The sequence below is a fragment of the Budorcas taxicolor genome, chromosome X (genome assembly GCF_023091745.1).
Source record: "Budorcas taxicolor isolate Tak-1 chromosome X, Takin1.1, whole genome shotgun sequence".
Lineage (NCBI taxonomy): Eukaryota > Metazoa > Chordata > Mammalia > Artiodactyla > Bovidae > Budorcas > Budorcas taxicolor.
Genome location: NC_068935.1, coordinates 91,104,768 through 91,122,726, shown reverse-complemented (window position 1 = coordinate 91,122,726; position 17,959 = coordinate 91,104,768). Strand labels below are relative to the sequence as shown.

The following is a 17,959-nucleotide window of genomic DNA, read 5'->3' as shown; positions in this document are numbered from 1 at the left end:
CTAGATCCCACATGTCACAACTAAGACCCAGCACAAATAAATAGTTTTTTGAAAAAGAGAAATTAAGAAAACAATCCCATTTACAATTGCATCAAAAATAATAAAATACATAGGAATAAATTTAACCAAGGAAGTGAAAGATCAGTACCTTAAAAACTCTAAGACATTGATGAAAGAACTAGAAGACACACAAAAAATGGAAATATCCTCCATGTTCATGGATTGGAAGAATTAATATTAAGATGGTCATACTGTCTAAAGCAATGTACAGATTCAAAGCAGTCCTTATCAAAATTCCAATAAATTTTTTTCACAGAAACAAACCATACTAAAATTGTTGAAACCACAAAAGACCCCCAAATAGCCAAAGCAATATTGAGAAAGAAGGACAAAGCTGGAAACAGCACAGTTCCTAATTGCAAACTATATTACAAAGCTATAGTAATCAAAACAGCATGTTATTTGACCCTAAAAGTACTCATTACAAGGAAGAAAAAATTTTGTAACTATATGAAGTGATGGATGTTAACTAAACTTTTTGTGGTAATCATTTCACAATATTTGTATGTCAAGTCATTAGGTTGTACACCTTAAACCTATACAATGCTGTATGTCAATTATATCTCAATTAAACTGTAAGAAAAAATAGTATGTTAATGGCATGAAAGCAGACATGTTGATCAATGCAAGAGAATAGGGAGCCCAGAAATAAATCTATGCATATATTGGTCAATTTATTCATGACAAAGGAGTCAAGAATACACAATGGGGGAAGGATAGTTTATTCAATAAATGGTGCTGACAAAACAGGGCAGACACATGCAAAGAATGAAACTGGACCCTTATCTTACAACAAACACAAGAATAAACTAAAAATGAATTAACGACTTGAATGTTAGACCCAAAACCATATAACTCCTAGAAGAAAACATAAGGTATAAGGTCCTTGACATTGGTCTTGGCAATGATTTTTTGGATTTGATACCAAAAGCAAAGGCAACAAAAGCAAAAACAAGCAAGTGAACTAAAAACTTCTGCACAGCAAAGGAGTGAAAAGGCAGCCTACAGAATGGGTAAAATATTTTGCAAATAATATGTCTGATGAGTTAATATTTAAAATACATAAAGAACTCATGCAACTCAATAGTGAAAAAACCCAAAGTGAAAGTGAAGTCACTCAGTCATGTCCGACTCTTTGCAACCCCATGGACTGTAGCCTACCAGGTTCCTCCATCCATGGGATTCTCCAGGCAAGAATACTGGAGTGGGTTTCCATCTCAAACAATATGATTATAAAACAGGCAGAGGAACTGAATAGACATTTTCCCAAAGAAGACATACAAATTGTCAACTGGTTAACAGGTACATGAAAGGTGCTCAGCATCACTAATCATCAGGAAATGCACATCAAAACTACAGATATAACTTCATACTTGTTAGAATGGCTATAATAATAAAAAAAAAAGACAAGAGATGACAAACGGCAGCAAAGATATGGAGAAAAAGGAATCCTTGTGCTCTGTTGCTGGGAATGTAAATTGGTGCAGCCACTATGGAAAACAGTATGTAGGTTCCTCAAAAAATTAAAACTAGAACTACACTATGATCCAACAATTCCATTTCTGTATATATATCCAAATGAAATGAAAACAGGATCTCAAAAGATATCAGCACTCCCATGTTCACCCAGCATTATTCATAAAAGCCAGGATATGGAAGAAACCTAAGTGTCCATCAATGAAAGAAAAAAATGTAATACACACACACACACACACACACACACACACACACACACTGGAATATTATTCAGCCACAAAAAGAAGGAAATCCTACCATTTGCTACAGCATGGATGGAACTTGAGTGCATTATGTTAAGTGATATAAGCCAAACAGAAAAAGAGAAATATTGCATGGTATTCCTTACATGTGGAATCTTTAGAAAAAAACAGAGAAAGAGTTAAACTCATAGAAACAGACAGTAGAAAAGTGGTTGCCAAAGGCTGGGAGTTGGTGGGGGGAATGGGGAGAGGTTGATAAAAGGGTAGAAACTTTCAGGTATATGATGAATAAGGTCTGAGAATCTAATGAGATCTGTGAGAATCTAGCATGATGACTGGAGAAGGCACTGGCACCCCACTCCAGTACTCTTGCCTGGCAAATCCCATGGACAGAGGAGCCTGGTAGGCTGCAGTCCATGGGGTCGCTAGGAGTCGAACATGACTGAGCAACTTCACTTTCACTTTTCATTTTCATGCATTGGAGAAGGAAATGGCAAGCCACTCCACTGTTCTTGCCTGGAGAATCCCAGGGACGGGGGAGCCTGGTGGGCTGCTGTCTATGGGGTCGCACAGAGTCGGACACGACTGAAGCGACTTAGCAGCAGCAGCAGCATGATGACTAGAGTTGATAACACTGTATTGTATAATTGAAATTGGTTAAGAGAGTAGAACTTAAATGTTCTCACCACACACACGAAAAGGATAACAAGTGCCTCAGAGCCTAATCAGTATATCTCTGTCTCTGTCAGGGGTGAATAGTTTGAGAACATTATTTGTACCCCTGTCCATATTTCCTGTTCACTGTTTTCCTTTTTTATCTTTTTTCCTTTGATCACCTCTTAACCCATTACATTTTGGCCTCTGGTTCTTCCTTCTTAACCCATTGTAATTTGCCATCCACCCCCACCACTCCCTGTTCTCTGCAAGGCTACCAGTTATCTTATTGCTAAATCTAGTGGTTGGTTTCCAGGCTTTGTTTTGTGTGATATTTGGCATGTTAACCATTCCTTCTATTTTGGAAGATGATTTGCCCTTGGTTTCTCTGACACTACACTCTCCTGTTTCTAATCTACTCTGTGTCAGTGAACTCCTCCATTATCCAGCCAGCCACTTCAGTCATAAATCCAGGCTTCTTCTCTGACTCACTCTGTTAACTACCACATGAAATCCATTCACTAAGCATGCTGATTTTTACCTCGTAAATATTCTCTTGTTCAGAATTCTATCAGGGGTTCATGGATCCTGGAAGGTTTCAGAGAATCCATGAATGCGTATGCTGAATTGAAGGCAAAATTTGGTATGATTGTGTGTATTAGCATTTCTCTGGGGAGAATGTATAAGCCATAACTTTCATTATATTCTCAGACAGGTCTGTGACTCAAAACAAAGTATAACACCATTGATCTAACTCCATCCATTTATTGATATTTTTATCCCCTCCTCCCTGCTCCCCCCATCCCACCCACTCTGACCAGATGTAGTTACTACAAAGACCCATTTCTCCATATAACAGTCTCTCTGCAAGACAGCAAAGAGATCAAACCAGTCAATCCTAAAGGAAATCAACCCTGATTATTCATTAGAAGGACTGATGCTGAAGCTGAAGCTCCAATACTTTGGCTACCTGATGCGAAGAGCCAACTCATTGGAAAAGCCCCTGATGCTGGAAAAGATTGAAAGCAAAAGGAGAAGAGGGCAGCAGAGGATGAGATGATTCGATAGCATTGCCAACTCAGTGGACATGAGTTTGAGAAAACACCAGGAGATAGTGAAGGACAGGCAAACCTGGTCCTTTGCTGCAGTCCATGGGGTCGCAAAGAGTTAGACATAACTGAGCGACTAAAAAACAACTTTCTCTTAGGGCCACAAATAAGGATGGGCTATTGCTGAGGACATGGACTGAGGCTAGCAGGGCTAGATGCATTCTGCCTCAGGAGGCTACTGTGCGCCACCATGGCCTGCTCCTCTCCCCTCTTTCTGCCAACAAATCATTTATTCTTTCATTTTCCTTCCTCTCCCATCTCTCCTTATCCAATTTCTCCTTTTCTCTCTTCCTCATTCTCCTTCTCTTCCTCTTTTTCTTCCTTAGCTTCTCCCTCATACTTTATTAACACATTAATTATAGGGTAATCAGACTTTGACCATGGAGCTTGAAGCCTCTTAAAATCAGGACTAGAGGAGGCATTCACCTTGCTCATTGGCTCTTACTTGCAGAGTCCCCAGCACAGCCTCCAGAGAAGAGAAAAGGGGAGGGAATGGGCCTGCGCTTGGAGGTATGGAGTCAGTAACTAGGGAAATCCCAGCCCCAGGTATAACTGTAATGAGCTAGAAGAAATATGTCAGTCAGGTCAAGAAATCATAGATCTTACAACTTTTTATCAAAACAAAGTTTGGAAGAAATTTAAAAATATATCTAACCCAATCTTCCTCCCTTCTCATCCTTCTTGATTCCTTTCTGTTCTTCACCCCATACATCCATCAACAAGATTTTTAGCTCTCCCTTAAAATTTATTCCATTCCACTCTTTTATGCGCTATAGCTTCTGGTACTATTGCTATCTTGAAATTGTGTAGTGTCCTCCAACTTTCTTCTTCAATGTTGTTTTGGTGGACTAGATCTTTTCTTTTCCATACGAACTTTTAAATCACTTTGTCTATATCTACAAAAGAGTTTAGCAGGGTTTTGACTGAATCTATGTTGAATCTATAGATCAATTTGGGAAGAACTGATATTTTAACAATATTGAGACTTCCTATTCATGGGCTTCCCAGGTGGCTCAGCGATAAAGCATCTGCCTGCTATGCAGCAGGTGTGGATTTGATCCCTAAGTCAGGAAGATCCTCTGGAAAAGGCAATAGCAACCCACTTCAGTATTCTTGCCTGGAGAATCCCATGGACAGAGAAGCCTAGTGGTCTATTAGTTTATGGGGTCGCAAAAGAGTCAGACATGATTTAGAGACCAAACAACAACAAGTCATGAACATGGACTATCTCTCCATTTATTTAGATATTCTTTGATTTCTTTCATTAATGTTTTGTAATTTTCCGCATTCAGATACTGTACGTATTTTTTTATATTTATGCTTAATTCATTGTTTTGCAGCTATCATAAATAGTACCGATTTCTTAAAATTTCAAATTCTAATTTTTACTACTGGCATAGAGGAAAGCAACTGATGTTTGTGTATCGACCTTGTATTCTGTAGCCTTGCTATATATACTCTTATTAGTTCCAGAAAAGTTTTTTTTTTTTTTAGATTGTTTGGGATTTTCCACAATCTTCCAAATTTTCATAAATTGTATTTTTCATTTAACTCAAAATATTTAAAATTTTCTCTTGAGACTTCTTCTTTGACACATATGTTATTTAGAAGTATTTTAATTTATAAACGTTTGGGGATTTCCTGGAAATTTTTCTGTTGCTGGTTTCTAGTTTAACTCCATTGTAGTCTGAGAACATATTTTGTATGATTTCTGTTCTTTTAAATTTGTTAAGATGTGTTTTATGGCCCAGAATATGGTCTATCTTGATAAGCATGTTGCAAACTTGAGAAAATTTATACTCTGCTGTTGTCAGAAGGAGTACTCTGTAAGTGCCAACGAGATCAAGCTGACTGATACTGCTGTAAATTAATTTAAAAGAATGGTTCACAGATTTAAAAAAAAAGAAACAAATCTGAATTTTGCATTTTAAAACATCCAGCAAACTTAGTTAAAAATAAAATTATTTTTTAAATCCTACTTAAAAGAAATAGGTAAAAATAGATCCGAAATCTTTACACTTACCTTTCTTCATCATCACTCTCCTAGCCTAAGCTATTTTGGTCTCCTGCTTAGACCTTCTGACTGGTCTCATCACTAGCCTCCTAACTGGTCTACCTGTTTTCAGTTTTGCTCCCACTATAATCCATTTCCCACAAATCAGACAGAATGATCATAGACATGTCAATCCTAGCTCAAAACCCTCTAGTGGCTTGTCATTGTACCTGGAGTAAACACCTTTGTATGGCTGGCATGGTCCTACACAGGCTTGCTTCAGAATTTCTCTCCTACTTCATTTAGTACCAATCAGACTTCTGACTGGTAATCCCTTAAATACCCCCAAGTTCATTCTCACTCTACAGCCTTTACCCTTGTGTTTCACCTTGCTTGGGAAGCCATGTCTCTGGATCGTCCTGAAATGATCACTTTCTTGTCATTCAATCTCACCTCAACTCTCCCTCCTAGGAGAGACTTTCCCTGACTAATCTTGTAGTCTATAAGTGACAATGTGGTCAAGTTGATTGATAGTGCTGTTCAGGTAAAAATATATCCCAAATCTGTCCAGAGACCTTCACTGACTATTTAATCTTGTTCCCCAGATCTACCCAGTCACATTACCTTTGGACAATATTTTCAAAACACTTTTACTTTCTGAAATGATCCTGTTCCTATATTTGTTGGTTGTTTATATCTTTCATCCTTTCTCTAAAATGTTGCCACCGGGAGAGCAGGGACCCTCTTCATCACTGAATTGTCAGCACCTAGAGCAGAGTAGGCACCTAAATATTTATTGAATGACTGCACTTCTGTTTGAACATTCCCAGTCACTTGGAGCTGACTGCTTTGATCCATAAGGCAGCCAGTGCCTCTTTGGATGGTTTTTTGTGTTAGAAATTTCATCTTTCACTTGAGCTTAGCACTGCATTCTTGACCATATAAACAGATTAGAAGAGAAAAAAATAACTTACAATCATTATGAAAGATGCTGAGACTTTGATAAAACTTAACACCTGTTAGTGATAAAAAAAAAAATGTTCTAAGCATGTTAGGAATAAGAGGTAACTTCCTTAAACCGATGAAAGGCATCCTCCAAAATCCCACAGGGAATGTATACAATGGTTGCACACTGAAAATTTTCCCTTTAAGATAAGTAACAAGACAGGGATGCCCATTATCACTCCTTTTGTTCAGCATTGAATTGGAGATCCTGCACCATAAGGGAAGGAAGTGAAATAACAGGAATAGGGATTTGGAAGGAAGAAATAAAACTGTCATTTAAATCTATTTTCTATCTTTCACCCACTGGTTCTCCTTCAGTTTTCTGGAGGCCCACAGACCAAAGCTGTCCCTTCTCCATGATGGTCCAGGTCTTCTTTCATCTCTGGGCCTCAGTCACCTTAACTAGAAAATGAAGGGTTGGACGAGGTAATCCAAAAAGCTCCTTGTGGTTCCATCTTCCCATAATTCTTTGAGCCCAAATAATCTCTCCTGCAGGCTAAACATCTCTGTTTTCCTTGGTAGTTCCTAATAGTGATGACCAGAGCCCTCCTTTCCTAGTAATACATTCCATTAAAAAAAAAATGTGGTTTCCAGAACTGGGGCAGAAGGTGAAGAAAGGATAGGGCATGAAAAGATTGGATTAGAGGGAGTTAGACCGAAAACAGAGTTTAGTCATGAAATGGTAGAGAGAGGCAGCAGAGGTTTCAAGGTATCTGAGGGAGAGGTTGCCTGGTAGGGAAGAACTCCTTGACTTTGTCCCTGGAGTGAGAAGAGGATCTTCTGCATGGTTTGGGGGAACAGTGATGGGAACTGAGTTTGTAGCTGTCTCCAAGCATTTGGTGGCTCTGTCAGTCCTTCCTTCCAGCTCTCCTACCCTGGGCTCCATAGCTGAGATGGAGGGAGGGGGATTGACAAAAGCCAAAGCAGGGTGGGAAGGGAGACTGCACAGAGCTAGGCCCCTGTCCAGGAGGCAGGAGCAGCCGCCACAGTAGGAGGGAGCAGCAAGCCAACAGCTGAGTGAGACAAGGCCTGGGTTATTTTTTTTTTCCAGTTTGTTGGCATGTGGGTGGATTTTTCTCCTTTTTTCTTCTCTCCTGCTCTCTGCCGTTTCCACAGAGATGTGGGAGTTTGCAAATTTGTCTCAGTGGAGGGGAGAGGCAAGAGCTGATTTGGGGGGTCCTTGTCAGGAATGAGGGAAGCAGAGAAGGACACTGCAATTCTGGTAGCAAGAAAACTAGAACCCATTCCCTGATGGTATCACTGGGGCAAGGAAGGCTTCACTCACTTTCCTTTCCCCCAGTGCTGTAGAGGGATGTATTCTCACCTCTGTTCAACTCTTTGCTCTCAAATCCATCCCACCTGGTGATTGCAAAAGGCTTTCTCTGATTCTTTCCTTGCTCTGCAATGCCAAATGCCCTTTCCTCGGGTCCCTGAACAAACTATGGGCACCCTGAGACTATTCCACCCAGAGGTTGCTTTCCTCTCCAGTATGGCCTGGGGTTGGGGGTGAGGGGCTAAGGAGCTTTCCTTTTTTTCTAGCAATACATGTAAAGGATTGAAAAAAAAAAAAAAAACACCAAAACAGTACTTATAGCACATGCTAAGTGCCAAATGAGTATTTCAGGCTTTCAGAGGGGGAAGCTTTCTGAAAGAATTAAGGGGTGAGTAATTTACAGAAGTCTTCCTGGAGGATGTAGAGCAGAGACAAACTGACAAAGTAGGTAAGGGCATGCCAGGCAGAGGCACACAGCACGAAGTTGTGGGTCTGGACACCTAGATGCTGATCCTCATTCTGCCATTTTGTAATGTGATGTTGAAAAAGGAAGTTACTTCCCTTCTCTTGGGCCATCTTTTCTCATTGGGAAAACAGGCTGAATCTCTAAAAGCTCTGCAGATTTGTGGAGCTGAATCCTGATTCCTGGCCGTGGGGCTTATGAGCCATCTAATGACATCATGGGCATCCAGAGTGTGTTGAACACCATCAAGGGATTAGATGACCAACTGTACCATTTTGCCTGGTACTGAGAGGTTCCCTGGGAAGCAGAATTTCAGCGCTTAAACAATCTTGAGCAAACTGGGATAGTTGGTCACCCTAGCAAGGCACACATCCCCTACTTGTTATTATCACTATCGTTATCATTATTATTACCACTAGAGGGCAACACTCTCTTATGCCTCGGAGTAGGTCTAAACCTCCACCGGCCCAAAACGTAACGAAGTGTCCCGTCATTCCAGCACAGACCAATCCTCTCAGTCTTTCTCCAGAAGAGAACCCTGAGGGACAGAAAGATCTGTGGACCTTGAATTCCTGGAGCTTCCTTTCGGCCTTGCCAGCCCTATGTGGTCTGATTTTGCCAACTGTGCCCAAACCCTGATCCGCACTCACTTGCCTATTCTGCCCCACTATGGCAGAACCGCCCTTTTCTTAGGGGACTGGGACATACAGGGATGCTGACACTTAGCTTTGGTTTGTCTGAATGCAACAGGCAGTTTCACATGGATTTCCTGCTCTCATGCTTTGACTTTCTGGCAGTATATACATTTTACAAGGGCCTCCCAGGATTTCCCTGGTGGCTCAGACAGTAAAGCGTCTGCCTACAATGCGGGAGACCCAGGTTCTATCCCTGGGTCGGGAAGATCCTCTGGAGAAGGAAATGGCAACCCACTCCAGTACTCGTGCCTGGAAAATCCCATGGATGGAGGAGCCTGGTAGGCTACAGTCCATGGGGTCGCAAAGAGTCGGACACGACTGAGCGACTTCACTACAAGGGCCTCCCAGGTGGCGCTAGTGGTAAAGAACCTGCCGGCCAATGCAGGAGAGGTAAAGATACCTGGGTTTGATCCCACCCCTGGGTCGGGAAGTTCCCTGGAGAAGGAAACGGCAACCCACTCCAGTACTCTTGCCTAGAAAATCCCATGGACGGAGGAGCCTGGTGTCCATGGGGTCGCAAAGAGTTGGACACGACTGAGCGACTTCACTTTTCACTTTTTCTGGGTCGGGAAGATCCCCTAGAGGAGGGTATGGCAACCCACTCCAGTATTCTTGTCTGGAGAATCTCCATGGACAGAGGAGCCTGGTGGGCTACAGTCCATAGCGTCACAAAGAGTCAGACATGACTGAAGCTACTGAGCGAAAGATACATTCTACAAGGCAGCTGCATTGATACAGGAGCTGGCTTTCTCTTTTCCATAGAATTGATTTCCGTATTACCTTATTTCTGTCATCATATCGAATTGTAGTTATAATTTATCTATCTATATATCCCATTAGATGGTTGATTCATGCATTCAACAAACATAGATTGCTTATTGTTTACCTACCATGTCCCAGGCTTTTTGCCAGATTTGTGGTACAGTGGGTGGGTGGGTGGGGGGGCGCAAAACAGACGGAATATCTGCCCTTGTAGAGCTAACAGTCTAGAGAGGGAGGTGGGAGGGAAGCAAACAAAGAATCACACAAATCAATATGTAATTACACACTTGCTAAGTTCAAGGAAGGAGAAGGACTCACCGAAAGCATGTACCAGAGGGTTCTGCCTCATCTGGGAGTGAGAGAAGGAGCTGCTGATGAACTGACATTTGAACTGAGATCTGAAGAATGAATAGGCAGTAAATAGGCAAAGGCAACAGAAAACAGCTTTCTATGGCAAAGGAACAGCAGGTGCGCAGGGCCTGAGAGGGGACGAGCCCAGCTCCCAGGAGGAGCTGTTTGCTTCTTGAGGGCACAGCCTGCTTCTTGTTCATTTTTGCTATAGCTCCAAGCCTGGCATACAGAGATGCCAAATAAAATGTCCGGGGAATTGAACTGAATGAAATTTGGTCTTGGAAATTATCATAGGTTGGAGGTCAAAAGACCTAACATCTGATTCCAGCCCTCCTGGGCAATTTGATTTTCCAACTGCTTACCATGCACACATCATGCGCAAGGACCTGGGGTCAGACTGGGCTTGGGGAAAGGTAAACAAAACAAAACAAGTCTCTGCCCTTCAGCAGCACAGGGTCGGGTGGAGTGGCTGACAGATACACAGGCTCCTTCCACTCTCTGGGCCTCATTCTCTTTGGTTCTAAAATGAAAGGTTGGAGTTACAAAATCCCTCAGGCCCCTTCTAGCTTTAAGAGTCTTGACCCGCTCTTCCTTGAATACCGGTGGGTTAGGTGGCAGTGGGAACAGGGGAGTGGTTGCTTCCATTTCTCCTGCCTTCTAGGCTTCACAAGGAATAGGACTGGGGAAGTGCAGACGAGCTCTAGTTTTGGACCGTTTTCCCTTTTACAAGGGTCTCAGGAGCAGTTAGGGTTCACTGCTTTTGGGGAAAATGTTTCAGAATTCCATGAACCTTTGTTTCTTTCTTTCCCATCTCTCCCCACCTGCCCCTCCCCAGTCTTCTTGTCTACATCTAGAACTGTGTTTGCATATATTAAGGCTACAAAGAACCTTTAACATCATTGTATCCAATACTTCCATCCGGTGTTTACATTTCCGGTGCAATAGACCCTTCAAGTGAAGCCGTCTGGCCACTATTTGAAGACTTCCATTGATGGTTAACTCACTCTTTCCACTAGGCTTAGCCTATGAGACGCCACTTCCCTCTGGGAATCTGTCTCCCTGTAATTTTCACCCATTGCTCCTGGCTGTGTCCTTTGGGGCTAAGCAGAATAATTCCACTACATTGCCCCCTGACAGCCTATTGGGTAATTCAAAGCCAGGAATCACATCTTCATAATCCTGCTCTCCTCCAGGCCTAATATCATCTGTTCCTTCAAATGCTCTTCATTGGTTCAAATCTCCTTAGCATCTGTAAACACAGATTAGTTTATGTAAGATTTATATTCCGCCTACTTTAAAGAGGATATTAGGCGACTCATCAGTTACAACATGAAAGAAAGACAATTAGGGATAAAAATGGGGAAGAAAACAGACCAGAGACCATGTAAAGGAAGCCTGAATAGATGTTGCCAGGTACCTAAAATGAACTGGATTATAATTGGACTCTGAATTTGGCTCGAAGTTTTATGGAAGCTAGGACAAAATTGGAAACACATTGGGTTATGTGGTTTTATGTTCTGACAGAATCATGCTTACAAATCATCTTCAGAGAGAAAATTTTTCCTAAAACAAAACCCAGACTAGTCTATTAGGATTGCTTTCCATGAGACTGCTCAAGACTGACAGGTACTTCACATACATCTTGGACCCTCCCCCTACTAGTGGGAAAGGGGCCAGAAGGATAATTAATTAATTAGCAAAATGCTGTCTCAGTTTTAAGCACTGCTATCTCTTTAGGGATCTCCACAGGGATGAGTCTTCCTTTTCTGTTCCTTTTTCTTTCTTCTCTGTGCCTCATAGATCATCACTTTCCCACTGTCCCGCTCTTTACAGTCTTCAATCTCAAGACTCTTTGGAATAGCAGACCTCAGGAAATAGCCCACGTAAGGAGTTATAAGCTAGTGATCACACAGCAATTATATGTAAATCATTTCTCTCTGGTCCTCAGTGTTCTCATCTGAAAAATGAGTTAATCTCTAAGCTTCAGCTTGAACATTCTGGACTATAAAACTGAGGGAAAAGACTGATGATTTAAAAAAAATTTTTTTTTTCCATCTCGTGTCTGGCAGCTAACAGTGTAGAAGATCTGCTCGTGGTAGAGCTATGAGAACCCAATAGGAAAAACCAATTTGAACAGATGCCACCTTCAAATCTGAGGAAATTATTTCATGGCTCTCATCATCATGATGAGTTCTTGTTGACTGGGTACTGGCAGTGGTGAGATGTGGTTTTCAGGGTTCTTTCCTGCTTTAGCTCTGCGTTCTTTGGCAAAGCTGGCGCTGGGGTAAGGAGAACTGGAGCAATCACACCAGGGATCGAGGCTTCTGGGAAATGACTCCGGAGGCAGCAGGCAGGAAAAGAAGGTAGTGCCAGAGTCTCTGCTGAACAACAGCAATGAGCCAGTTTAAAAAAACACTTTTGGGCCTTCCTGGTGCTCCAATGGTTAGGAATCTGCCTTGCAATGCAGGAAACACGGGTTAAATCCCTGGTCCCAGAAGATCCCATATGCCACACAGCAACTAAACCCGCGTGCCACAGCTACTGAGTCTGCACTCTGGAGCCCTTGAACTACAACTCCTGAGGCCCATGCACACTAAAGCTTGTGCTCCACAACGAGAGAAGCCACCACAGCGAGAAGCCTGCAGCTAGAGAAAGCCTGTGCACAGTAAGAAAGACTCAGCCAAAAACAAATAGTTTTTAAAAAAACCCTTTGTAGTGTGCAATATTTGGTACACATAACATCCATGTGGAACCCCTTCCCTCCTAGCCTGTTACTCTCCTGCTCAAAAATCTTTCCATGACTTTTCATTGCCTATAACAGATTCCAAATGCTCTTGTTTGGCTTTGGAATCTTCTCCAAGCGAAATCAAGCCATGTCTTCTTATCTCCTCCTGTCTCTTACAACACATGTGTACGCACACACACTTGTGCTTCTACTTCTCTCTTCAATCAAATTATGCATGGTTCCCTAAACAGTTTCCTGACTCTGTTCCTTTCCTTCCATGGCATGGGACTCCAACAGGGGTTTCTCAGCTCTACCACTTCCACCTGTTGAAATCCTCAGCCCAGCTCAAATATATAAAGACCTCCCAACATCCTAGTCCTGGTGACTCCACTCTTGTGCTTTGCACGTTCCATTTTGTTACTCCTTTTTGGAACATAGGATTGATTGTAGTTCTCTGTCTAGACTGGGAGTTCCCTTAGGGCGCAGGCTATGTTTAATTCACCCAGAGCTCTCCATCATCCTTCCTTGCTTTGCCTTTCTCCAGAGCACCATCTGGGGTCATTTCCTAGGGCTGCCATAACAAAGTACCACAAACCGGGTGGCTTGAAACAGCCGACATTTATCCTCTCTCAGTTCTGGGGGCTAGAAGTCTGAAATGGGACTTCTTCAAAGAGAGCAGGGCTATGCTCTCTATGAAGGCTGGAGGAAAGAATCCTTCCATGCCTCTTCTAGCTTCCGGTGGTTGCCAGCAATCCTTTGTGTTCTCTACCATGGAGACTCCAAGCTCTGCCTTCATCTTCACATGGTATTCTGTGTGTGTGTGTATCAACGTCCGAATTTCCCTCTTCTTTTAAGGACACTGGTCATTAGATGGAGTGAAAGTGAAAGTTGCTCAGTCGTGTCCAACTCTTTGCAACCCCATGGGCTGTATTCCATGGAATTCTCCAGGTCAGAATACTGGAGTGGGTGGCCTTTCCCTTCTCCAGGGGATCTTCCTAACTCATTAGATGAAGACCCATGCCAATAGAATATGACTTTACCTTAAGTACATCTGCAAAGATCCGAATTTCCCAAAAAGATCACATTCACAGGGTGGACATCAAGTTTGGGGGGATACTATTCAACTCAGTACACCATCTGACATGTTCTATGTATTTTAGTTCTTAATTGTCTCTCTCCCCCAGTACAATGTCAGCTCATGAGGTTAGGAACTGTTGTCTCTTTGGTTCATTGCTATATCCTCAGTGTCTAGAATACTGCTTGACACATAGTAGACAATAAATATTTTGTAACTGAAACTTAGTACCCATCTGCCTGCTGCCTCACAATCTGAATGAGAGAAGCAGGGACAGGAAAGGGAACATAGGTTTGCCTGGAACATAATAAATACTCTGTAAATATTTGCTGGAAATAGAAGTATTTGATAGCTATATTAATTTAACTCTTACGGAGCACCTATTTTGTACAAGGTATTAACGAAAGCAGTGGCGCCCCACTCCAGTACTCTTGCCTGGAAAATCCCGTGGATGGGGGAGCCTGGTGGGCTGCAGTCCATGGAGTCGTGAAGAGTCAGACACGACTGAGCAACTTCACTTTCACTTTCCACTTTCGTGCATTGGAGAAGGAAATGGCAACCCACTCCAGTGTTCTTGCCTGGAGAAGCCCAGGGACGGGAGCCTTGGTGGGCTGCCATCTATGGGATCACACAGAGTTGGACACGACTGAAGTGACTTAGCAGCAGCAGCAGCGATGTGAAAAAGAAACATCTGAGCTTCCTGGCTATGTTTCTGTGTGACCCTGGGTGAGTCATTCAACCTCTGGGTTTCGCTTTCCCCATCCATGACATGGAGGTAATAACATCATCCTCCTCACAGGATTGTCATGCAGATTGAGCTCGTGCATGTGGAGTACTTAGCACAGGGCCAGCCACGTGGTAAGCACCATAGATGTGTGTGTTTTTTTTTTTAACTGTAGCTGCTGTTATACGCTAGACTCTGTGCAAAGTGTTTGTAAAAAGCAGTTTTATCAAGATACAGTTCATATACCATAAGAGTCTCCCTTTTAAAATGTACAGTCCAGTGGTTTTGAATTAACAGCGTTGTGCAACCATCACCACCATCTAATTTTAGAAAATTTTCATTCTCCCTCCCCAAAACCCCATAGCAGTCACTCCTCTTCCCCCAACCCATGCCCTCGCCCCTAACAACCATTACTCTACTTTCTGTCTCTATGGATTTGCCTATTCTGGAATTTTATCCAATGGAATCATGAAATATGTGGACTTTTGTGTCTCTTTTAGCATAATGTTTTCAAGGTTCATCCATGTTTTAGCATGTATTAGTACTTCATCCCTTCTTTAAAAAATTGAGGTATAGTTGATTTACAATATTATATGTTTCAGGTGTACAATACAGTGATTCACAATTTTTAAAGGTTATACTCAATTTATAGTTATTGTAAAAATTGGCTAGATTCTCTGTGCTATACAATATATCCTTACAGCTTATTTATTTTTAAAAAACTTTTTATTTTGTATTGGAGTATAGCCAATCAACAATGCTGTGATAGTTTCGGGTGGTTGGCAAAGTGACTCAGCCATGGGGGAGAACTGTTCTCCCCAAATTCCCCTCCCATTCAGACTGCCACATAACATTCAGAAGAGTTCCCTGTGCTATACAATAGGTCCTTGTTGGTTATCCGCTTTAACTATTGGCTTACTTATTTTATAGACAGTAGTTCCCCCTACCCCTCTATTGCCTCTCTCCCCTTCCTTCTCCCCACCGGTAGCCACTAATTTGGTAACAACCAATAATTGTAAGTCTGTTTCTGTTTGGTCATACTCATTAGTTTATTTTATTTTTTACATTCCACATATAAATGATATCATACAGTATTTGTCTTTCACTGTCTGACTTAGTTCATTTAGCATAATACCCTCCAAGTCCATCCATATTGTTTCAAATGGCAAAATTCCATTCTTTTTATGGATGCACAGTATTCCATCTCGTACACATACCACATCTTCTTTATCCATTCCTCTGTTAATATTGGCATGCATATATCTTCTTGAAGTAATGTTTTCATTTTCTTTGGATATATACCTAGGAGTAAAATTGCTGGCTCATATGGCAGTTCTATTTTTAGTTTTTTGTGAGGAAACTCCATACTGCTTTACACAATGGCTGAACCAATTTGCATTTCTACCAACAGTGTACTAGGGTTCCCTTTTCTTCACATCCTCATCAACATTTGTTGTTTGTGGTCTTTTGATGATAGACATTCTGGCAGATGTGAGGTGATATCTCACTGTGGTTTTGATTTGCATGTCTCTGATGATTAGTAATGTTGAGCATCTTTTCATGGGCCTGTTGACCATCTGTACATCTTCTTTGGGAAAAAGTCTATTCAGGTCTTCTGCCCATTTTAAAAATCAGGTTGTTCTTTTTATATAGAGAGAGTTGGATGAGCTGTTTATATATTTTGGAATTCCAGTCATTTTTATGGCTGAATAATATTCCTCCATGTGGATATACCACATTTTGTTAACCCATTCATCAACAGATACACATTTAATTGTTTTCATTTTGGGGCTATTATGAATAATGCTGCTATGAACATTCATGTATAAGTTTTCATGTAAACATGTTTCATTTCCCTTGGCTATATTCCTAGGAGTGGATTCCTGGGTCATATGGTAATCCTATATTTAACAATTTGAGAAACTTCCAAACGGTCTTCCAAAGCAACCACACCATTTTACATTTCCAGCAGTAACGACTGAGAGTTCCAATCGTTCTACATGCTCAACCAACACTACTCCCTGTTTGTCCTTTTTATTTTAGTTATCATAGTGGATGTGAAGTGGTATCTGTATATGCGTGTTTTAAGAAACTGATGTTTATTTCTGAGCTTTATTTCTGTTTTCTGTTCAAGAGCCTGTGGAGAACAGCTTAATACTACCCAATGGTCATTCTTACCAATTCACTGGCTTGGGATCAGTCTTCAGTGGTGGATTGAATGCTCCGATCTTTGGCAGAGAACTGCTCAATAGGCGCACAGAGCACCAACATGCTTTCAGACCAGCCTGTAATCTCAGGTTGAGTAGCAGTAAACTCAGGAGCTAGAGCGGTCCATTCGGTCTGAAATTCCTTCTTGGTCACAGCCTTTCCATCAGTGACCTATTTATTCTTTTCGATCTCTACAGGGTCTCTGTAGAAACAGAGATCAGGCATGACGACCCGTGAGTGCTCATGGAAGACGGTGTCACGCATGCACTGTACTTCCCAGGACAGTATTCACATCAGACCCATGGAGTGGGTTCCCTTGTTGTTGCCTGGGGTGGCAATGTCCACCTGGAGCAGAGGAGAATCTGTGTCACGCAGAGCAATGGTGGGCAGATCAACGTAAGATGCCTCTGTGAGAGGCTGGTGGTCAGCTATGGGATCAGTGACCACTGGAAGTTATGGCTCATGGAAGGCTGCCTGGATCTCATTAACAAAAGATTCCAGGAGTGAAGGAGCCAGCCATAGGAGTGGCTCCAGTGACAGCAGCAAACTTCACTCCAGCTTGGTGGCCAGTATTCCTGGAGGATGTGACACTGACATCAACTGGGTTTTCAATGGCATGAGTCACCAGCAGAACCTTCTCTCAGGTTCTCTTCAGATTTATGATGTAGATGTTATCACTTCATTCTGTAGATGTACAGTTCCATTTGGAAGTCAAGGTTGGTGCCACCTAAGTGGGTTCCTGCTGCAAGGAATTTAAGGATATCCTCCTCCTTCATCTGTAGGGTATCAAGGGCTCTGGACATTGTGAAAGTTTCCTTTTACATTAGGAAGGAAAGCTCACTGTGGTTTTTATCTGCATTCCCCTGATGGCTAATAATGTTGAGTATCTTTTCATGTGCTTAATGGCCATTTGTATATCTTTGGAGAAGTATCTATTCAAGTCCTTCGCCCATTTAAAAAAATGAGTTGTTTTTTTGCTGTTGAACTGTAAGAGTTCTTTACATATTCAGATATATCATTTGTAAATATTTTCTTTCATTCTCTGCATTGTCTTTTCTGTGCCAAATGATTTTGCATGCTTTTCCCAAGACCACCCCCTGTGAGGTAGGTGTTACTGAGAGGGAAAAGGAAGTTCAGACAGATG

At 41.9% G+C, this 17,959-nt stretch overlaps 1 pseudogene; it reads right to left on the bottom strand.

Moving 5' to 3' along the window:
- Window positions 1-16,803: 16,803 nt before the first annotated feature.
- Window positions 16,804-17,618, bottom strand: LOC128070053 (40S ribosomal protein SA-like; annotated as a pseudogene).
- Window positions 17,619-17,959: the final 341 nt, after the last annotated feature.